Here is a 24,116-nt window from a genome sequence, read left to right as displayed (position 1 = left end):
CAGTTTCCGTGCACCCGTGCTTGCTGCCCTCTCATCTCCACACTCCTGCGGGAAGAACACAGCCGTAAATACTTCACACTACGGCAAACTTACACTAACTGACATCTAACTGGGAAAGTGACGGAAAGTCTCACACAACGATCCATCGTCGGAGAGAACTCAACCACACCCCTAAGTAGCTATCCTGATGAAGCTTGACCAGCTGCACACACCTATACCCACAAACAAGAAAAACAAGGTAAAAACGAGGGACAGCAACACCAAATATACACATGTCCATAAACTATTCAAGAACCCTGGGTATCCAGACGCAGGGTTCTTGATAAAAAGTAAAGTGTATTTATTAAGCGCTTTTCATAGACGGGCAGTCACAAAGCGCTGTACAGGATTCTTATAATTCTTATTTTCTGGTTTATTTGTTTCTTCCCCTTCTCGTCCAATCTGTCTCTGTGTGCTGTGATTAGTGTCCTCATGTTTGTTTACCTCCCACCTCCTCAGTCATGTCTTTGTATCTGTCTTGTGTCCAAATCTTTTTTAGTGATGTTACATCAATGTGCTCACAGACATTTACCTTACACTATGTTTGAGTTACAGGGCATCATCTGTGAAATATAACAGAGATTACAATCTTCAACCTTCAGTGAGTTTATGGTGAGCCTACAATGTTATTCATTAACAACAAAGCAAACGAAGCATAGCTTGATAAATCTAGAAGACAGTTCAAATTAAATGATTAATTCTAGTCTATGTCTCAAAACCATGCAAACCAATGAGGAGGGGAAGAGGTGTAGCTAATGAAGTGGCCAGTCTGAGGGATTTCCCTCCTTCTCACTGAGGTTCTTTTGCTGCTCTTCTTCGTGTCTTTATAAACTGGTGGTGTTGCCACAGTATTCCTACACGCATTACTGTTTTTATTTACAGATGTGCAATATCTCCACATGCTGCTCCTCTTTCTCACTGTCTGAAGCCCAAATGTGTTTTCTCAGGGCATCTGAGTCACGTGATCGCACAGTAACGAATCAAAGCAGATCAGGAAGAAGGGGGCGGAGCAAAGTGTGTGTGTAGGAGAGGAGTCGAGCAGAGAGAGCTACTTTTGCATGAAACGGGAGTAAAGTATTGAACTTAGAGAAGAGACACAAACTAATGTATCGATCATATACCACTACCAACGTTTGGATCGATATCTGCATCGATCTGCCCACCCTTGTCTCCTGGATCGTAGCTGAGATCAGCGTGAACCACGTGGGTCTCTGCTCCCTGATCTGTTTGCTGTGTTTGGAAAGAGTTCCAGCTTCATCACGGAGTTTCTCTCGGTTTGTGGGCTCATCTAAAGGTAAGCACCGAGCTAACTTTACTGTGAGTTCAGTTCATGTTGAGTTTAGCTCCTGAATGAGGTCTTCTGCTGCTCTCCTCGGTGTCTGTTCACAGTTTATTGTGAACACGTTGAGAGAAGAGTGAGAGAGTGTTTGGAGAAAAACACCAACTAATCATTAGCTCAGCATGCTGGGAGAAGTTGGAGCAGAAAAGTCTTTTCATTGTCCCTGCAGCTGTTTTTCTGCATGCACCAAACCTCTACAGCCTCATTTCTATTTAAGTGATAACAGGAAGGTGTGTGTGTGTGTGTGTGTGTGTGTGTGTGTGTCCATGCTGCCCAGTCTCTTTTACTGTGTTTAAATTGCAGCTGCGAGAACACGGCTGTTCAACATCTATTCAGTCAGTCACGTTTATTTCACATCTACAGACACCCATTTCCACGTGTTACAGACAGTGTGTAGGTAGAGCGGTAAGCTTTGATCTTTTATTGGTCTATAATTTGAATTCTAGTCTTTAATTTGTCACATGCATCTTTCCTGGATGATTTAAGGTAATTTTGAGTCAACATTCAAACAGCAGTCAGTAAATTCTGGGTAAAAATTTCCCTGAGTGTTCACTGATGGAGAGAGTTTGTTCTTTTTTAAAAACATTACACCGGTATTACCGTGAACGGTATGATATAGCCCAGCCCTATATATATCTACATTGGGTGTTCGGTTATAAAATGTTCTTTTTTTTTTATTGCTAGTGATTTGCGGCTGGTTTATGACAGTTGACTGTTACATGTGTTATCATGTGTTTTTTATGATGTAATGTTTAGTAATAAATTTTAAGGTGCTAATCGCGGATAAGCTACCAAGCTCAACAATTAGCCGCCATGCTAAGCGGATGTTGGTAGCCAGGTCCGTGGGCCTGTCTCAATGGTCGTGTCCAAATTCATGGGCTGCCTCCTCCTGAGGCCGCATTTGTAGACCGATTACGTCACAGCGACTCCCCGAAGGCTGTCCAAATTCATAGGCTGCTCCGAATGCAGCCGACAAATGGGTCCTCATTTTCTCCGAATTTGAGGATGGGTCTGATGTAGAGCTGGGCGATATGACCCAAAATTCATATCTCGATATTTTTTAGCTGGATGGCGATATACGATATATATCTCGATATTTTTTTTTTTTAAAGCCATAAGGTAAGAACAAAAAGAGAGTTCTTAGTCAAAGCTGTGTCCCAGATGTCACTCAGGCACTTTTATTAACATACAGCGTAGATGTACATGAAGAAATTACTCAAAAATAAATTATCAGCATTTATTAAATAATAATGCTCCATAAATAAAAGAACACAATGTTGTTTTTGTGATAACAAAAAGCTCACAATTGTGCAGTCAAAATGTAAACTAAAAGACGCTGGGCATAATAACAAAGACAGACAGATTTCACAGCTGCTCTATTCCCAAGTTCTACTGCGTGACTGACAGCCTTGAGTTTGAAATCCTCTTTGTAACCGTCTCTTAACAGGTGCCATTTATGGTCCTTATACACACACAATACGGTAATATTACGTTGAAGCACAGTACGTATCACTCCGCGAAGCTCCACTACGGTAGCCGTAATGCTCTGAGTCAGCGGTGCGGCTCCGTAGCTTACCAAAGTCGTACTAAAACATTTTTTGAAAGATTGCTGAGCGCCGTGTACCACATAAAAAAGGTTCGCGGTCAGTAAGCACAACCAGAATTCATACATAAGGTGCACTGTCGATTTTTGAGAAAATGAAAGGATTTTAGGTTGTTAGCGTGGTTAGCTCGCTAACACGTTGACGCCGTCCAGCCCCACGCACGGGGCGATCCGCGGTAACTCGTTAACGGAGATTTGGCGTGTTCATCTTGTCGTTGCCTGCAGGTGAAGCTATGGGGGAGGGAGAGTTGTGTTCAGTGAAGGAGAGGCGAGGCCCAGTAACGCAGCGTAGAGACAAAAATGGACGAAAGAGAGGCAAACTTGCGGCTCCACAAGTATAATTATAACGTAACATAGACTATATCGATATAAACGATATTGTCACATCTTATATCTCGTATGATAATATATCGATATTTTTAAAAAAACTCGATATATCGCCCAGCTCTAGTCTGATGTATCCTTCTTTGCCCACCATATCCCAGAATTCATAGCGCGGCCCAGCCAAACTCTAGTTTCCGGTAATGGCGGCCGGTACTACGTTTTAAAATTACCCTTATTATTCTTTCTGGGTCACAAAATAAACTTTTAACATATTTTCAGGCGAGAAAGTAGCTGTGTAAACATCAAATATCTGCTCGGTTTATCAAGATATCGCATATTTGCAAAAGTGCTTCGACGTTTTCGGAGATGCCTGCTACCCACCAGCTCGATAGCGAGCCGGGAGCTCGAGGGTCACTGAAGCCGCCGGGAACGGCACAACTCCCGGCACATCATTTTCAGATCACCGCGGACTTTCGCTACTCGGGTTAAACGTAGTATATAAGTATAATCATGAAATATAACCTGAGACAACCTTAAAATGCTATTGTTGGGCTTTTACAGTGTTTTGTTTGTTCGTGAGTAAATTGGTTTGGCTGAGATTAAAGTTATTAGATTAGATTAGATAAAATAAAACTTTATTAATCCCCCGAGTGGGTTCCTCCTTGGTTTTTATACAGCTGACTAAACGTCAAACAGAAAACTGATTAAACAGAAGTGTGAGACGGTCGAGAATTTACTCCAGTGTCCTGTTATATTTTATATAGCAAGGAGCAGACGGCCGAGTTTATTAAACTCCACCGAGACAGCGGTGACGTTAATCAGAAGGCTGGACCGTCCAATTTCACTGCCGTTTACTTCCGGCCTACCCGACCGTCTAAGGACCTGGCCCACTTAGATTGCGAAGGCCCGGTCCCCAGGAGGATGCAGCCCATGAATTTGGACACGACCAAAGTGTGTACTTGCGTTCTCATGTACTCATGATACGTCATCAGTCGGAGACCAAGTACTGTCACTACCCGATCCGTACCGGAAACCCGATCGGTACCACGCACGTGCGAAAGGCTTCCGGTCGAAGCATTTTATGATAGTTACGGGTCAGAGTATCTGTTAAGATGTTAACAATAATAAGTTCCTCTTAAAATGTTTGCAGTAATGAAACATTCCAATATAATGTAGACAAAAAGGGGGAAAAAAAGATAGTTACGGATCAGGACTCCCCGATCCTTACTGCGCATGTGCAAAGTCGGGACCGTACAAATCGGGTCTACCCGATCAGTAACGCGCATGTGCAGATGTTTTCTTTTTCTTCTGTTCGTTTAATGGGAGTTTACTCCCCAGTGTTCGAGGATACCGCCACCTGCTGACCGAGCAAATGAACCCTATTGTAAACTGAATTAGCGTCATTACAAATGTGTGTTAAATTTGATTTAGTGATAGTCGAGTGTGTTTATGCTTGTCTGTGTGGAGAGGATTGATTGGAATAGTGATGATGATGTCCACTATCACTGTCAATTGTCAGTAAACACTTCATCTGGCTGATGAATCTTCACGTGACATATTACAAAGTCTGTATTATTAACTCTGTAATTAGGCGCCATTCTTCTTATTTTACGGCGCTGTTGTTCAATCGGGGAACGCTCTCTATTGAGGAGAAAAGCATGAATTTGTTTGTATACGGAGGTATCCATTGTCGCTATTAGGGCTGCCACAAACGATTATTTTGATAGTCGACTAGTCACCGATTATTTTTGCGATTAGTCGACTAATCAGATCATGCATCCATTGGACGTAAAACGTACAGCTTATTGCACCAGCATGCATCTGATCTTATATAACTATCATTAGCTTACAGTTTTAAGTGTTTAAGGTATGTGCTAACTAAAGATAAAGACAAGAAGATAGTTTATTAAATTTTAATGAAATTTGCATTGTTTCGGTGAAGTTTAACCTTGGAGAACCCCTGGGGTCAGAGCCGACCCCATTAGTTTTCTAGGGAAACCATGGGGTCAAATTTGACCCCATGGGTTCTCCAGGGTTAATAAACTCCTTGCTATCTAAAATATAACAGGTCACCAGAGTATATTCTCGAGCATCTCACACTTCTGATAATCAGTTGTCTGCTTGACGTTTATTCAGCTGTGTAAAAACTATAACTTTAATCTCAGCCAAACCGATTTACTCAGGAACAAATAAAATACTAATAAAAAGCAAAACAATAACATTCTAAAGTTATCTAAGTGACTTATATATGTTTAGCCTGAGTAGCGAAAGACGGCGGTGGGTTTGAAAATGATTTGCCGGGAGTCCGGTGTTCTCACCGGCTCTAGTGAGCCTTTCCCCCGGCTAGCTATCGAGCTAGTGGATAACAGACGTCTCCGAAAACGTTGGTGCGCTTTTGAAAATATGTGGTGTCTTGATAAACTGAGCAGATATTTGAGGTTTACACAGTTACATTCTCGCCTGAAAATATGTTAAACGTTTATTTTGTGACCCAGAAAGAATAATAAGAGTAATATTAAAACTAACTACCTGCCGCCATTGTTGGAAACTGAGCTGGGCTGCGCTATGAATTCTGGGACAGAGTTACTTCTTCTTCTTCGGGGTTTAACGGCAGCTGGCATCCTTGTACATGCAGTGCTGCCATCTTCTGTTTCAGTCCGTTATTACACTCTTAAATCCTACTACTTATTCCTGCGTCTTTTGTGATCTTACAAAGTTCAAACGACGCGTCGACTATTAAATCAGTCGTTGACGATTTTGATAGTCGACGTAATCGTGACTAGTTGACTAATCGTGGCAGCCCTAGTCGCTATCCATTGGGTAGCGACAGTACGCATCAAGCCGAGAACGCGAACAAGTCCCGGATGTGTTCTCGCTCCGCCTGTTTTTTTGTTTTTTTAAATTAAACTTTATTTATCACATTTTAGACATACAGTTAAGTAAAACAGGGATCATATAAAAGATGGCATTGTAGTATTACAGTGAGGAGCAATGAAAGTCACAGGGACAACGAGACAAAAGTGAGTACACAAAAAAAATAAATTAAGGAGAACATAAATAAAAATTTGCAAGAGCCAAAATCAAGTTAGCAGTTTCAAACGGTTACAGATGTTAACCGTCTTGAGAGCCTTAGTGTTTTTTGATGAGGAGATTGTCCTTATATATTGTGCGAGTTCCATTTTTAATACAAGATTTTAAAGCTACTGATTTACTCAAGTAGTTAGTTTTATTTTTCCATAGAAAATTGTATAATAATTTGTTAATTGACTTACAGGTTGTATTATCAACATGTAGTGACTGGGCAGCATAGGTTAGACGGGAGATTCCTTCAGCCTTCGAAAGCAGAACTCTTCCCTTCAACGACAGGTCTCACTGTAGCCAGTGATTAAAGATTTTTTGGGGGTTTTATCTATAATAGGCATGAAGTTTATGGAGCATCTGGATTGCTCGTTTTTTATTATTTGAATTCCAAGGTATCTTACAGAGTTTCTTGCAGGTATTCCATGAATTGAAGTTGCTAAACAACTTTTAACTGGTAGTACTTCACAGTGAAAGTCCAGAGGCTTTAGAGAATGGCTGTATATTGTTAATGGCCACTGAAACTTGCAAGGCGTCTCTGAGGAAGAGAGCTGTATTGTCTGCCAGCTGACTTATGAGTATTTCTCTGTTAGCAATGACCAGACCTTTTAAAGAACTAAGTTTAATGTGTGAATTAAGGAGTTGCAAGCTTTATGGAGCTGTTACTATTGGAATATGGTGTCCGAACGGCATTACAGAAGGATTGACCAAACCCAAATTTATTTAAAGCAGTAAAAATAAACTCATGCTCCAAGGAGTCGAACACCTTGTAGAAGTCTAAAAAAAGAATAAGACTATCATCCTGTACAAGTTCTGGGTAATCTATTATGTCTAAAATTAATCTTATGTTGTTTGAGATATGACGATTCTGTCACGCCCGGTGTGGCAGGCGTGTGGAGATTATAGAGAGGACCCAAAAGGCGGCAGCTCTGGTGCAGGTGAGTCTTTATTTACACGCGTGGGCACAAACAACAAAGGCAGGTGAACAAGAACTGAAAAACCTAAACTGGGAAGAGCTAACAAACAAACCTGAAACCTTGGGTCGAGAAACGGAGATGCAGGGAGAAAAACACGAGAACACGGAGGGGAGCAACACAGACGAACCAGCAACTAACAGAGGCAGACACGAGGTTTAAATACACAGAAGGATAACGAGGGAATGAGACACAAAAGGAGGGCACAGCTGGGAGTAATCAGACCTGACGAGACAGGGGAAAGTAAACTGAACACACTGAGATAAGACAGAGACTTTCACAATAAAACAGGAACTACACATACAAGGACACACACGGGCTGAACAGAGTAAACACTAAACAAAGGAAAAGCAGAGCCAAAATCACACTAAAAGAGAAACACAAAACGCTGGGTCAACCGGACCCAGGATCATGACAGATTCTGTATGAATCCTGATTGACTCTCATCAATAACTTTTATCTAATACGGGTTTTATGCTATTAGCCAGAACTTGTGCCAGTATCTTATAATCATTATTCAGTAAAGAGATTGGTCGCCAATTGTCTAAGAGCAAAGGATCCTTACCTGGTTTTGGAATGAGGGTGATCAAACCTTGACATAAAGTGGGAGGGAGTGCACCTCTATCCATACTTTCCTTAAAAACTTCTAAAAGAAACGGGGCTAAACTGTCAGCGAACCCTTTATAAAACTTGGCAGTAAGGCCGTCAGTTCCAGGTGATTTGTTAATCGTTAGATGTTTTATAGCATCTGCAACCTTGATCAAAGAGATTGAGCTATTGCAAAGCTGACTATCCTCCTCATTCAGCTGAGTAATTTTGCCTATAGGATTAAAAAAAGTCAGACAAGCTTGAGGGCAATAACTAGAAGAATAAAGTTTGCAATAAATTTTTGAACAATATTTTGTTGTTATCCTTATCATTAGAAATTGTCCCATTAATATTTAGTTGTAGGATAGAGTTGGTGTTAGATTGATGTTTTTCAAGTCTGAAGAAATAGGCTGAATTCTGCTCTCCTTCTTCGAGCCATTTTCTGCGAGACCGAATAAATGCTCCATCAGCTTGGGGTTTGGGGTTTGTTTAACCTGAGTAGCGAAAAGACCGGGGTGTGCCGGGAGTCGGCTGTTCTCGCTGTCTCTCGTGATCCTCGACCTCACTGTCTGCTATGGAGCTGGCGGGTCACAGACGTCTCCGAAAACATTGGAGCACGTTTGGAAATATGATATCTTGATAAATCAAGCAGATATTTGAAGCTTACACAGCTACATTCTCGCTTGAAAATAACTTAAAAGTTTATTTTGTGACCCAGAAAGAGTAATATTTAAAAGTTTTTAACCCCGCTCGTCCGCCATTGCAGTGTTTGAGTTTTGGACAAAATACATTCTGGGATATTTAGCTGTACCAAGTCCACACAAGTCACCACCGATGCATGACTGATAAAACAGGCGGAGCGAGAACACATCCGGGACTTTTTGCGTTCCCGGCTTGATGCGTACTTTGAATTGGAACAGTACTTGGTCTCCGACTGATGACGTATCACGAGTACATTTGGACCGAAGTACTTACACACATGTCCGCACTCAGTGCCATACATTCTCTTTATTTTGCTGGCCAGCTATCGCGATTGTTTTTTTGTTTTGCATTCACAAAGACTATACAAAGACATTTTGGTTATTGTCAAATAGACACTCTGATTACGGACTGAGGAGGTTGTAGTGTTACAACCCCAGGACTGAGGAAAAAAAAAAAGACTCTCTACATAATCATCACATTATCACTTATATCTTGGTTAAGAGAAGTGGCCATTGATGAAAATATTCTTTTTTCTCTTCTTGTCTTTGTTTATATTGCATTGCAGGAAAATTTTAAGTTGTTCAGGTGCAAACATCTGCACTTAGAAGTTTCCTTTGATGTATCAGTGTCAAGCTGATGTCTAAGAGGGTATGTTGAGAAGTGTTAAGGACGTTTGTGCTCCAGTCCATCAACCTTTAAAGTGTTGGACACCAATGGTAAACTGCCATCAGACCCTAATGGAAAATTACAGCAAAGTTACAGCATCCTACCTCTTATGTATGCAACCTAATATGGAAGAAACATTTTATGAGGACACATATAAGCAATTAGTGCTGGGCGATATGACGATATATATCGTGTGGACGATAGAAAAGTGTCTATCGTGCCATTTGTCTTCTATCGTTTCTATCGTTTCTAGCCCGAATTTTACAAATTATTACATAAAATATATCATTAACCCTTTACAACCGGTCGGAGCAGGCACACTCCGTTTTGCCTAACTATTTTTAAATCCCTGTAGAACTGTAACCACGTAAGGTAGCGCAATAATGGGTTTTTTTGCATATGAAACCGTAAGAGTTGTACTTACATCTTATTCCATTAGCTTGCCCTAGGTCACGGTTTTCTTCCACATATAGCTTTGCAAAAATTGCATAAAAAGCACTTCCAGCAACAAAAACATAATATTCCAGACTTGCAGCAACAAAAACATAATATTCCAGAAACAGGCTTTGCCGATCCAATCAGCTGTTCATAACACTTCCTAGTTTGTATATAAGCCAGCGCGAACTCTCGCATGTCTGCCATTACCTGCCCGAAACCGGAAGTGACGTCATTTTCGCGGAAAATGTAGTTTTTTAAGCTTCAAAGCCTATGTTGGTGTTTTTAAAAGTCATGTTTGACTTTATGTTCTTCTGTATCGTTTCTGGGATGCTTAGAAGTCAAATTACACTGTTGTAAATAGTTTATTTTGATGCACATGCTGTGTTTTTGCAAATTTGCATTTATTTATTTTTATTTTTCCTGTAGTATATAAAAAATTGTGTGTCTCAAAAATAAAACTAAGAAGACACTCAAAATAAATAAATGTAAAGATAAGCTCTGGCGGACTTGGTTCTATGGGAGGTCTTAAAGGGTTAAATAGCCGGTGCAAATATATTAGTGTTGTCTTCTCACTATACATACTCTTAACAAGAGAAAATAAAGTATTAAAAAATGATATTTTTCGCAAAGAAACTCTGTCTTGTGGTTTTGCGACATGGTGCTGCTTTACGTGCACCCGGATTTGCGACATGCTTTACAGTAATTCAAAACAAAGACTGCACCCTCTCCACTCGCTGTTTAAAGACTGCATACTTTCCAGATGACCACAGGTCAGGTGGTATATCGTGATATATATCGTTATCGTGATATAAAATAATTCATATCGTGATAAATATTTTTTCCATATCGCCCAGCACTATAAGCAATGGTTATGTAACTTTGCACAAATGATAATTTCAAAAGAATCAACTCTAACAGTCACTCATCCAAGTGACTTCTTCAGTCTCAGCCTACTGCAGGTTTCCCCAACCCTATAAACAGTACATTTGCACAGTAACTGAAACTAGCCCACTGAAGGAACAATGGGCTGAGGTCAGTTTCTTGATCATTAATATGCAAATTCTCATGACCATTGATCAAACACCACTGATCAATGGTCATGGGAGCCATTGTTTCAGAGGGCGTCCGTTTTTCAAATTCAAACTGATAGCTGTTTCCACAGCAGAGGGGCCTGAAAGCTGAAGGCTCTGCCTCCCATTCTAATTTTAAATACTGTAGGAAACACGAGTAAGCCTGTAGTGTGAGAGCAAAGTGCTCTAATGGGATAGTGTGATGCTATGAGATCTTTAAGCTATGATGGGGCCCGATCAGTCAAGACTTTGTATGTAAATATGATGGCTTCAAATTCAATGCTGGGACACATGTCCTTCCCTGTTCTTGTCTCACTGTGATGTTACAAAGATCTGTTTTGTGTCCCAGCTGATCAGCAGGAGGAGAAGAGTCTGACGGAGCACCAGACGAACATTTTCAACCATTTGGACTCAGCTCAGCTGCTACAGTGGACAAAAATGTCATCAACACAAAAGGTGAAGAACATATCACTTTTATTGAAACTATGTGCATTTCATCAGCTGATGCTTGTTTGTCAAGATTGAATAAGTTTCAAGAAGACTCTTATTGTCATTTCGTATGGTGATACCCAGGCTGAAATGAAAGTGTTTCTCACCAGCATATACAGTGCAATAATCAATTCAACTAAAAAGAAAAATTGGTTAACAAACAGTAAAAAGGCAGTAATAAATTGCAACAATAAATAGGGGTAAATAACATAAAATCTAAATTCATAAACAAACTCAAGTCTAAGTAGTCACACTCATACAGGTAGCAGCAGTCCTTTCACAGAAGGGGATAATTAAATTAAGTAGTGTGTGTATCTGGGGAGTATATTGTATGCTGTGTGTGTGTGTGTGTGTGGATAGGAGGCATCAAAGTATAGCTGTGCTAATAGCCGAATGGATGGTAAGGGGGTGCAGTCCTGCTTTTCTGAGTCTCCTGAGGGAGTGCAGACACTCTTGTGCTTTTTTGATAACTGCTGTTGTTTTAACGAAGAAGGACAGGTCATCAGCAAGGTGCAGGAACTTAACACTGCTGACCCTCTCCACAGCAGCACCTTCTATGGTGAAGTCTGTGTGGTGATCTCTGCCAGACTTCCTGAAATCGATCACCATCTCTTTTGTTTTGTCCACATTGTTGGTGAGATTATGGGATCTACACCACACTTCAAGCTGCTCCACATCCATTCTATAAGTGGTCTTTGTCAGTGATTAGACCAACCACAGTTGTGTTGTCTGCGAATTTCACAATATGATTAGCACTGAGTCTGGCTTACAGTAATGTGTGAGCAGACTGAACAGCAACGGGCTCAGGACACCCCCCAGAAGAAAGCCTGTGCTCAACAAGATGGTCTTTGATGTGTGGCTGCCCACCTTGACTGCCTATTGCCGCTTTTCAAGAAGCTGAAAACCCATTTGCTTAATTGCAGGGTCCACGCCTGATAGCATCAGCTTTTCCACCAACTGCTGCAGAATGATCGTGTTAAAAGCTGAGCTGAAGTCGATGAAAAGGACTCTGGCAGAGCGGTGTTCTTCCTCTCCAGGTGTGACAGCATAACATGGAGTGTGGTAGAAAGAGGTCATCTTCTGTAGATCGGTTGGTCCTGTATGCAAACTGAAGGGAATCCAGGTCTATTTGGAGACTGTTCATGACGTGTTTCAAGACCAGCCGCTCGAGGCATTTACTCACAATTGGTGTCCCTTGTCATTGGGGGAGGGGGCTTGTAGTACGTAATGTGTTGGAAGCCCTGCCACAGCGTTGTTCCTCACACTACGTTGAGAAGCTCTCCACAGTCTGATATTGTTGTCAAGGGAGCAGACATTGGCCAGCAACTGTGTCCGTACGTCTGGCTTTTATTGGTTAGCAGCTAGCCTCGTATTAGCTACTCTATGCTTACCCTGCTTCTGCATCCTATCACACTGGTTTCTGTGCTTCCTCCTGGGTGTTGCTCCAGGCATAGTTATGGATTTCTTCCAGCTTGCTTGGCATAGGAGTCCAAGGTCACCCAACGCAGTCAGTAAATGTTTCTTGTAGCGAGAGATGTGGTTATGAGCTTTCTCAGAGAATTGCATTTCCAAAAGATACTGCTGGTCATACACACACATCTCTTTCACACAGTTTACATTCGCAGTACATGGTCTTTGTCAATGGGAAATTGTACTTAGTAGTCAGTATAATCTTTTAATAATATAAGTTTACTTATGGTAGAATACTGCATGTAATCATTAAGTGTGCCTATGCACACTCTGCTGTTTTCAGAAAAAAACTCTTTTCAGCAGAAATTCTGCTCATTCACCTCTTTTCAGCGCAAAGTTCTGCTTCTTTCCATCTTTTCTACAGAAATTCTGCTCATTCACCTCTTTTCAGAAGAATTTTCACCTCTTTTCAACCCAAATTCTGCTTATTCACCTCTTCTGCAAAATTTTCAGCCTTTTCACCTCTTATCAGCACAAATCTCAGCTGTTTTCAGAAAAAACCTCTTTTGAGCAGAAATTCTGCTGATTCATCGCTTTTCAGCTCAAGTTTTTGCTTCTTTACCTCTTTTCAGCAGAAATTCTGCTGAGTCACCTCTTTTCTGCAAAATTTTTATCCTTTTCACCTCTTATCAGCACAATTCTCAGCAGCTTCTGCTAATTTCAGCAGAATTGTCCATCTCTCCACCTCTTCCTTGTGAGAATGAGTTTGGGTCAGTGAGGTGAATAGTTGCCTTGTGTCCGGCAGGGCCAGGTTCGAATCCTGCCCAGGGTGACTTTTTTTTTTCACCACCATACAACTTTTTGCAACTTTTCATCTTTTTCAGCTTTTCAGCAGACAGCTTGAGCGTTAAGGCATCCACACAGCATTTTCGCAGGAAATGCAAATTTTTCTAGTTGTGTGGATGCCCTCAAAGGGCTTCCACACTATTGAGTTCCTGTTTCTCTTTATTGTGTGGATGCCCTCAAGGGCTTCCACACTATTGAGTTCCTGTTTCTCTTTATTCTTTATACTTTATTCTTCAAGTTGCTCCGTTCTTCGCCGCTTAACTACTTCCGCAGTTTTTGTGCTATTTTCTCAGTTCAAATTTCACAATATTCAGCTATTTGTGCTCATTTGTGCTATATCTTTTTGTACTTTTAACTATTATACTTTTTAAAATATTAAGCTTTTTATGCAATTTTTTGTCCCATTGGAATGAATGGGAAAGTTCTAAAATTCTTCAGAAATTCTGCTAAAACTTGCTTGTTTTTGAAACTTAACTACTTCCTCATACTTTCACCTAGAAACTCCATTCAAACTTTAAAATGTTCTCAGATTATTGGGCTATTCCTGTATGATTCAGCTTTTTCAGATCTTCTACCGTTTTAATTTTATATCTCTTTAAGTTTTCAGTTGCAAAAATGGGATTTTTCACAAAATACATGCGTTGTAATGGTTGCTATGCAATTAACTCAGAGTGTGCACTTGTCCTTTCTGAATTTTCTCTTCATGTCTGAACAACTTCTTGCTACTCGCTCAATTTCCACTCAACCCCCACAAATTATACATCAAAACGTAGATATTTGTGCTGGCTTTCAGAAAATGTCACTATCATTGTTGTGGGACTTATAGATTTTTTGCAAATCTCCTCAGAGTAACACAAAGTTTGAAAACTCTCTATAGAAACTCAATGGAGAGTTTCTTCAAAATCACCGCTGGATTTCTCTAATGACAGGCATTTTCAAATTGTCATATCTCCTTAACGAAACAAAGTTGAGACATGACGCTTGTGCCAATATATCTTCAGACATCCCTGATGCTCACAATTCAAGAATTTTTTCCTCACCTATTACCGTTCTGCCATGAATTACACTTGTTTGAGGATAGGAAATTTGTGCCTTGCTCAGATCTCTTCAGATTTCAAACTCTGGAAATGAGCAACTTTTTTCTCTCGTCAGATCGTTTTGATGGATTTCAACAGAGACCTGAAAATTTCCATGACTATTCACCAAAGCCTGCTGTTTCTTACGGTGAAAGAATGATTTTGATGCTCCTTATAGATTTAGAGTTACAAAACGTTGTTTGAGGGCAGGTCAAGGCACTTTTGCTTTGCCTCTACTCAGTTACAGTGTATTACAAGTCAAATATCTTCAATAATTTATATTTTATCTCTGAATTATGAAGACCTGCAGATTCCCCCATCTCTTCTGAACAAAACGGTGTCAGAATGAGCGTTCTAGCCCCTACGGTTAGGAAATTATGGCCATTTGTTCGAGGGGAGTCCTGAATGTGAGAAATACACTGCAGAAAACTTATACCTCTCTGTGTCTCTGTGTGTGTAAGGGCTGATTACAGCAGGTGCAGCCAATTTAGCTGACCTAGATATACCAAGCACAGTCTCTTAACAGCCACTGCTCCCTTTAGGCTCTGTGTATGTGTATGTTTGTGTGTCTGTATCAATATTTCTCCCATGTATTACTCCTCCATAATAGTATTTCTGTTGAATCAAAGTGGAGCAGTTTTTACAGTCATCTTACTGTTGAGCCATAAATTACGTTTGTTTGAGGGGTGGAAATCTGCCCTCCTCTCACTTTTCAAACTCTGAAAATGAAGCCGTTTCTTCTCTCGTCATATCTCCGCGACTGAGGTACAAAGAGCAATGAAAATCGCAGTCAAAGTACACCAAAGTCCGCTGATTCACCCAGTAGAAGAATGATGCTCCTATTCCACCTAGTTTTTGAGTTACACGATGTTTTGTAACTCCAAAAAACGGCGTTTTACGCCTCTCACCGCGATCTAAATCTGACAGCTCATTTCCCTGTTTTCTCAGCCGTTGCTCTCTTTCCCAGTGGCGCAGTTGGTAATGACGCCAGTCGGCAGCCCAAAGATCGCTGGTTCAATTCCACCTTGGTCCACGTTTTTTTTCCCCTACAAATTAATACACTATCACAGACCAAGAATTCATATTGATCATTTATTACAATTCTGCAAACATTTATGATTTTAGCAGCTTTTCTAATATGGACCTCAGATTCTTTTTAACACTCAATGGCACAAATACTGTTCCCTTTAGGCTCTGTGTATATGTGTGTCTGTATCAATATTTCTCCCATGTTAAAGTATTACTCCTCCATAATAGTATTTGTGCTAAATCAAAGTACGTCTACTGCATCTTAGTACTTCTGCTCAATCATAGTATTTCTGCTAAATCACAGTATTTTTGCCATATCATGGTATTTGTGCCAAAGCATTGTATTTCCACAAAATAACAGTATTTCTGCTATGTTATATTATTACTGCTCATAGTATTTCTGCCAAATCTTGGTATTTGTTCCAAAGCATAGCATTTCTGCCCAATCACAATATAACTGCAAAATAAAGGTTTTTGAGCCAAATCATAGTGTTTGTACTAAATCCTAGTAATTCTGCTCAATGATAGAATTTCTGCTATGCTGTAGTGCTTTTTGCTAGATTATAGAATTTCTGCTAAGTCAAAGTATTTCATATAAATCATAGTATTTCTACCAAGTCCCAGTGTTTCTGCCAAATCATAAATCATAAATAATGTGGTGTGTTGGGGGAACAGCTAGTTCTCTCCCATCATGCCTTGGGACATGTGCTGCTGTTTAGATGTTCTTCTTTCATGGTTTATGGTCACGTTACTTTTAACTGTTGTCTTGAATGTTGTGTTTATACTACGGTACAAAGTCACTGACAGTTATTGTTTTATAGGAAGAATGAAGTACCATAAGTGAGTTCTGTTATGCTGTTATTGGCCCTTGAAGCACATTGTGGCACAAGCAAGTGTGTTTAATTAAGAGCACTCCCTACCATCTTGGGGTGAAAAGACAAGCGTAATCTCTCTCTGTCGGCTTCTTTGTAAGAATATACACTATCCAAGACATGTGATTTATATTGATCATTTATTACAATTCTGCAAAGTTTTATGATTTTAGCAGCTTTTCTAATATGGACCGAAATACATACAAGTACACAGCCTAATGAAGCAGACAGAGGCAGTAGCTCTGATTGGTGAATTTGAGCAGAACCAGGTTGTTCTGCCTCTTTTCAGCAGAAATTCTGCTCATTCACCTCTATTCAGCACAACGTTCTGCTTTTTTGCCTCTTTTCTGCAGAAATTCTGCTGATTCATCTCTTTTCAGCGCAACGTTCTGCTTTTTTGCCTCTTTTCTGCAGAAATTCTGCTGATTCATGTCTTTTCTGCAAAATTTTCAGCCTTTTCGCCTTTTTCAATGCTTTCATCTTTTTCAAATCATAGAGTTCAAATCAAAATATAGTGTTTGTACCAAAGCATTGTATTTGTACGAAGTACAATATTTCTGCCAAATCATAGAATTACTGCTATTTCATAGTATTTGAGTGAAATTACAGTTTTTCTGCAAAAACATTGTATTTCTGCTACTGTATTTCCGCTGTATTACGTAGTGGCTAAGTAGGAGGCTGACTGTTACTAAGTGCATCAGTGTACATAGGTCATCTCTTGTGTTGGAGTGCCCTCTTGTGGCACCTTTTGGGTAGTGCCTTAGTGAACGTGAACACTGCAAAGAAGTGGTATCAGACTGGTTTGTAGTGGAGAAATATGTTGCCAGTTTCTTTCATCTTTAATCCGTATTCATGTTGTAATGTAGTAACTTTTGTGGCACAAATACCACAATATGGCAGAAACACTATGTTTTGGCACAAATACTTTGATTTGGTATACTTTAGTTTCTCACCCCTTTTCAGCAAAATGTTCATTTTTTTCACCCCTTTTCAGCACAAATTCCAGCTTTTATGGCTGTTTTAAGAAGAAAAAACTCTTTTCAGCAGAAACTCTGCTGATTCATCTCTTTTCAGCCGAAATTCTGCTGATTCACCTCTTTTCTGCAAAATTTTCATCCTTTTTACCTCTTATCAGCACAATTCTCAACAGCTTCTGCTCATTTCAGCAGAATTGTCCGTCTCTCCACCTCTTCTTTGCAAGAATGTCTTTGGCTCAGGGAAATGAATAGCCGCCTTGGGACCAGGAGGGCCAGGTTCGAATCCTGCTCAGGGCTTGTTTCTGCTTTGTTTGTTCCCCCTGCAAATTTGTGTGAATTTGTACACTGTAATATCGCTGTATTACGTAGTGGCTAAGTAGGAGGCTGACTGGCAGGGCCAGACTCAAATTTGAGCATCTTCAGCCCCTTTCAGCAAAATTTTCAGTTTTTTGTGCTGTTTTCAGAACAAAAACCCTCTTTTCAGCAGAAATTCTGCTCATTCACCTCTTTTCAGCACAATGTTCTGCTTCTTTCCGTCTTGTCTGCAGAAATACTGTTCATTCTTCACCCCTTTTCAGCAGAATTTTGAGTTTTTTTCACCCCTTTTCAGCACAAATCCCATTTTTTTCAGGACTTTTCAAAGTCTGCTGATTCACCTCTTTTTAGTAGAATTTTGTGCTTTACCTCTTTTCACCTCTTTTCAGTGCAACGTTCTGCTTCTTTCCCTCTTTTCAGCCGAAATTCTGCTGATTCACCTCTTTTCAGCAAAATTTTCAGCCTTTTCTCCTCTTATCAGCACATGTCTGTGAAGGTTCTCAGTCATCCAGGTCATCGTAGTCTAAGGAGCTTGGAAAGAAAAGCGTCTGGACTTCTTAAAGTTGCTTGAAGACGTTTCACCTCTCATCCGAGAAGCTTCTTCAGTTCTAAGGTCAAATGGCCGAGAGTCCCAGATTTAAACCCAGTGGGAGTATCCCCCCAAAGAGGGACAAAGGACCCCCTGGTGATCCTCTAATCACATGAGCCAAGGTGTGAAAGCGGGTGTGGGACCTAATCAGCCAGGGTTTCGGGTGAGCTCATTGTTAAACCTGGCCCCACCCTATCATGTGAATTCCTGAGGTCAGATGGCCCAGAATGTGAGTGGGCGTTAAGGCGTCTGGGAAGGGATCTCAAAACTGGATTATAGATGGCAGACAATTGGTGTCGTAAACCACCGCCTCTGTTCAAAGATGGTCGCTCACAGTGGACATAGATGGCCTCTTTCACTCCTCTTTCAAACCATCTGTCCTCTCTGTCCAAAATGTGAACATTGGCATCCTCGAAAGAGTGACCTTTATCCTTAAGATGCAGATGGACTGCTGAGTCTTGTCCCGTGGAGGTGGCTCTTCTATGTTGTGCCATGCGCTTGTGAAGTGGCTGTTTGGTCTCTCCAATGTAGAGGTCTGGGCATTCTTCGCTGCACTGTACAGCATACACCACGTTGTTAAGTCTGTGTTTTGGAGTTTTGTCTTTCGGGTGAACCAGTTTCTGTCTGAGTGTGTTGCTGGGTCTGAAGTACACTGGGATGTCGTGCTTGGAGAAAACTCTCCTGAGTTTCTCTGATACACCAGCTACATAGGGGATGACAACGTTGTTGCGTCTGTCTTTCTTATCCTCCCTCGCTGGTGTCTGATCTTCTTTTCTGTGCATCTTTGCTGACTTCATGAACGCCCAGTTGGGATAACCGCATGTTTTGAGTCCTTCCTTTACATGTGTGTGTTCCTTCTTTTTCCCTTCAGGCTTAGAGGGAACATGTTCTGCCCGGTGGTGTAGGGTCCTGATTACTCCAAGTTTGTGTTCCAGAGGGTGATGGGAGTCAAAGAGGAGGTACTGGTCCGTGTGTGTGGGCTTCCGGTAAACTTCAATGTTGAGGTTGCCGTTTTCTTCAATGTGCACAGCGCAGTCTAGGAAGGGCAAGCAGTTGTCCTTTGTGTCTTCCCTGGTGAACTTGATGTTTTTATCCACGGCGTTAATGTGCGCATTGAAGGATTCCACTTCTTGTGTTTTGATTGTGACCCAGGTGTCGTCTACATATCTGTACCAGTGGCTGGGTACTCTCCCTTTAAAAGAGCCAAGAGCCTTTCTTTCCACTTCCTCCATGTAAAGGTTGGCTACAATAGGTGACACGGGGGAGCCCATGGCACAGCCATGTTTTTGTCTGTAGAAACCCTCGTTGTACTTGAAATATGTAGTGGTGAGGCAGAGGTCTAACAGTGTGCAGATCTGATCGGGTGTGAAGTTGGTCCTGTCCTCCAAGGAGTTGTCTTCTTGTAATCGTTTTCTGACAGTCTCCACAGCCTCCGTGGTGGGTATGCAAGTGAAGAGTGAGACTACATCAAAGGACACCATGGTTTCATCTGGATCCAGGGTAAGTTTCTCGACCTTGTCGGTGAAGTCGGTGGAGTTCTTGATGTGGTGTGGGGTGTTCCCCACCAGAGGTGCAAGGATGGTAGCAAGGTGTTTCGCAATGTTATAAGTGGCTGAGTTTATGCTACTGACTATGGGTCTGAGAGGGACACCTTCCTTGTGGATCTTAGGAAGTCCATAAATGCAGGGTATGGCATCCCCTGGATAAAGGCGGTGATATGTGAGGCGGTCGATGATTTTGTCCCTTTCAAGGTCTTGAAGGCAAGCTATAACTTTCTTTTTGTAGCTGCTTGTGGGGTCTCGCTTTAAGGCTTCGTAGGTATTGTTGTCACTGAGGAGAGTAGTGATCTTTGTGTGGTAATCCGTTGTGTTTAGGACTACGGTGCACCTTCCCTTATCCGCTGGTAATATAGTGATGTTGTGGTCTTTGCTCAGGGAAGCGACGGCCTTCTTTTCTTGTAATGTGAGGTTAGACGGAGGGACTTTGGCACTGGATAGGGTGGCTGAGACTTTCATCCTGATTTGCTCTGCTTCTGTCTGTGATAATTTGTTGATCCGTATGGCAGTTTCTGTGGCTGTGATGAGGTCCACTATGGGCAACTGTTGCGGAGCAATGGCAAAATTGAGTCCTTTGGCTAATACGTTCTTTTCAGGTTCAGTGAGCTTCCGGTCTGAAAAGTTCTTCACCCATTTTTCCTGACTGTCCTCAGGTGTATGCTCTTCTCTGAGTTGTGTAGATTCAGACTGAGGAGTGAGTGTTTTTGAAAGCAAGGTGTGGAATTTCCTGCATTGTCTTTCTTTTCCTTTAGAGTGTTGGGCCCGCTGAGCCTTGTCCACAAACTTGTAAACCTCTTCTAGGATTGGAGAGGGTAGGAGGGTTTCCAGTTCCTGCAGAGTCTGGCTGATCTTGATCTGGAGGGCATCTATTGTGAAATGGACCTGTCTTATCCTTTCACTTAGAAGGTGATTTTGTGCTCTCTGTAGAATCAAGTCTGCTCTGTGTCCCCTGACAGTGGATCCAAGGCGCAGGCTCTTAGGAACAACTCTGCTTTGTCTGCATCTCAGGTTGAAACGGAGATGGTTCCTATAATCCGCTAGTTTTCTTGATTCCCTTTCATACTCCCGCACCACTTGAAGGGTGTTCCTCCCAAAATGTACGGCAATATGTCTCAGACAGAAACTGGTTCACCCGAAAGACAAAACTCCAAAACACAGACTTAACAACGTGGTGTATGCTGTACAGTGCAGCGAGGAATGCCCAGACCTCTACATTGGAGAGACCAAACAGCCACTTCACAAGCGCATGGCACAACATAGAAGAGCCACCTCCACGGGACAAGACTCAGCAGTCCATCTGCATCTTAAGGATAAAGGTCACTCTTTCGAGGATGCCAATGTTCACATTTTGGACAGAGAGGACAGATGGTTTGAAAGAGGAGTGAAAGAGGCCATCTATGTCCACTGTGAGCGACCATCTTTGAACAGAGGCGGTGGTTTACGACACCAATTGTCTGCCATCTATAATCCAGTTTTGAGATCCCTTCCCAGACGCCTTAACGCCCACTCACATTCTGGGCCATCTGACCTCAGGAATTCACATGATAGGGTGGGGCCAGGTTTAACAATGAGCTCACCCGAAACCCTGGCTGATTAGGTCCCACACCCGCTTTCACACCTTGGCTCATGTGATTAGAGGATCACCAGGGGGTCCTTTGTCCCTCTTTGGGGGGATACTCCCACTGGGTTTAAATCTGGGACTCTCGGTCATTTGACCTTAGAACTGAAGAAGCTTCTCGGATGAGAGGTGAAACGTCTTCAAGCAACTTTAAGAAGTCCAGACGCTTTTCTTTCCAAGCTCCTTAGACTCTTATCAGCACAATTCTCAGCAGCTTCTGCTCATTTTAGCAGAATTGTCCATCTCTCCACCTCTTCTTTTTGCGAGTGTCTTTGGCTCAGTGAGATGACTAGCTTCCTTGAGACTAGGAGGGCCAGGTTCGAATCCTGCTCATAGCAACGTTTTCTTTTTCACCACCATACAACTTTTTGCAACTTTTCATCTTTTTCAGCTTTTCAGCAGACAGCTTCAGCGTTAAGGCATCCACACAGCATTTTCGCAGGAAATGCAAATTTTTCTAGTTATTATTATTCTTCAGTTTCCGCCTGAAATTTTGCAGCGAATCTCGCCTCGCAGTTTTGAGACAAGCTTCATATATGTTACCTCATTTTGTGCGGCTGGATCAGGAATGGTGTGCTATGACTTTTGGTGTTTATGACTATTATAGTTTTTTAAATATTAATATTTTAGTGAAAATTTTCCCGCGCTTCTCTGCCAAACAGTTTTGACAATAGGGTTACATATGTTAGATCATTTTGTGGGGCTGGAGCTGGACTAGTATGGTATACACTTTTGGTGTTTATGACTTTTATAGTTTTTTAAATATTAATATTTTAGTGCAAATTTAGAAAGATTCTTCTTTTGGCGCCATAGAAACAGACTTCATTTGTGGTGTGTTGGCTCCATCTTTTGGTCCCACTGAAACAAATTTCAAACTTCATTTGTGGTGTGTTGGCTCTCTCTAGTGGTATGCCGGGAGTAGTACGGCCTGTCTACCCTTATTTGGATTACCGTAATGATGACAATATCAATGGTGCGCACAGCGTCGCTGCTTTCAGGAGCCATTGGAATTTTTAAGGTTGCGCAAATCATTCAAAAGTTACGGTAATGCTTGGTGGAAAACTCAATATCCCACAATTCATAGCACGCCTCTGCCGAGTCAAACAATGGCGGCCATCACTTAGTTTTTATTTTCCTCTTAATACTGTTTCTAGGTCACAAAATAAACTTTTAAGATATTTTCAGGCGAGAATGTAGTTGTGTAAACTTCAAATATCTGCTCGTTTTGTCAAAACATCCCATATTAGCAACAGTGTTCTGACGATGTCGTTTCTGCCTGAGGCTAGCTGGCTAGCTAGCCAGGCCGGCTTTGCTAACAAGCTACAGCCGGCCTGGATGACAGTGAGGGCGGCTTACTATCGTTTTCACCCCCGGTCCTTCGCAATATCTCGTGGTCACAGCTGGACTTATTTTTCGTTTATATGGACCGATGATTTATTTATTTATTCATTTTAGTAACGGTATAAACAGTGAAAGGTGGTGGATTGGCCAGATGTAAACTTAAAATATCTGCTCGTGTTACCAAGACATCCCATATTAGCTCTGATGGTTTCGGTGCCTGCAAAGAGCTAGACAGCTAGCTAGCTAACCCGAGCTGGCTGTCTTTTTGACTCAGGGTCATAGCTGGATTTATTTTTCGTTTTTATGAGCCGATGAGGGTTTTTTTTTTAGTAACGGTACAAACAGTGAAAGGCGGTGGATTGTCCAGATGCTGGTCGATGTGGAAAAAATAACTGAGTTGTTTGGTAGTCGCTGACGCGGAGCTACAACCGAGGGCAGCTATCCACCGGTGTGTGTCAGAAAGAACATGCGGGGAATGAGACATACGAGGCGGCGAGGCGACCGCCGATCGACCGGTGGTAGATCGTGGATCAGGGAAACCGAAGGCAGGAGAAGCAGGCGGCTGCCGGTCGGAGCGTGAGGTGAACTGAATTTCAGGTAAGAAGTTATGAACTGCACTCTATTTGGGTCAGATATAAACCGAGTTTAGGTGTAGTTTATTTTCGTTGTGCTGACTTTTTACAATCAGTTATAATAACTCGTACTGCGTGCTAGCTAGCACGACGGAGTTTCTATACAGCTGTGTGCGCGCTAAGTTACTGATGTTGAACTTTATGACAGCCTCCCCTGTCATTCTCTCGCCTGTTCAAACTTCAATCATGAAACTGATCAACGATCGGCTTTTCGCTCTTGTTTATCGCGCTAAACAACAGCAGCACGTTTAAGCTTGATCAGCTGTTGTTAGAATTCATTTGATTTTAATTTCTAGTATCAGCTGATGTTTGCTGGGGCCACAGCTGTAGAAGCGGCTGGTTGAAACCAGGAGATGTCCTTACTGAATCATCAGAGCTAAACTGGTGATGGAGAAACAGGTTTACCCTTTAGGTGACATGAATGAGTTGAAGGGAATCTCCAAAAGTTGATTCTGTTCATCTTCACGCTACGTCCAGATGAACAGAATCAACTTTTGGAGATTTACTTTCCTGGATGATTGAGAATGCATCAAGACGAGTTGAAG

General features: G+C 41.6%; 1 long non-coding RNA gene across 3 annotated transcripts in view; it reads left to right on the top strand.

The window, feature by feature from the left end:
• The first annotated feature begins 1,052 nt into the window (after positions 1 to 1,052).
• LOC135933558 (uncharacterized) overlaps positions 1,053 to 24,116 on the top strand; it is a 56,641-nt gene continuing 33,577 nt past the window's right edge. For 2 of the 3 annotated variants that reach the window (XR_010573805.1, XR_010573804.1), the window contains exons 1-2: positions 1,053 to 1,333; positions 11,171 to 11,277. This is a non-coding gene — a long non-coding RNA (uncharacterized LOC135933558). Of the gene's footprint in view, positions 1,334 to 11,170; positions 11,278 to 12,233; positions 12,348 to 24,116 lie in introns of all 3 variants that reach the window. The other variant, XR_010573806.1, reaches the window with a different exon arrangement.

Source organism: Pelmatolapia mariae, linkage group LG9 (genome assembly GCF_036321145.2).
Source record: "Pelmatolapia mariae isolate MD_Pm_ZW linkage group LG9, Pm_UMD_F_2, whole genome shotgun sequence".
Lineage (NCBI taxonomy): Eukaryota > Metazoa > Chordata > Actinopteri > Cichliformes > Cichlidae > Pelmatolapia > Pelmatolapia mariae.
This window is presented reverse-complemented; position numbering and strand designations above follow the sequence as displayed.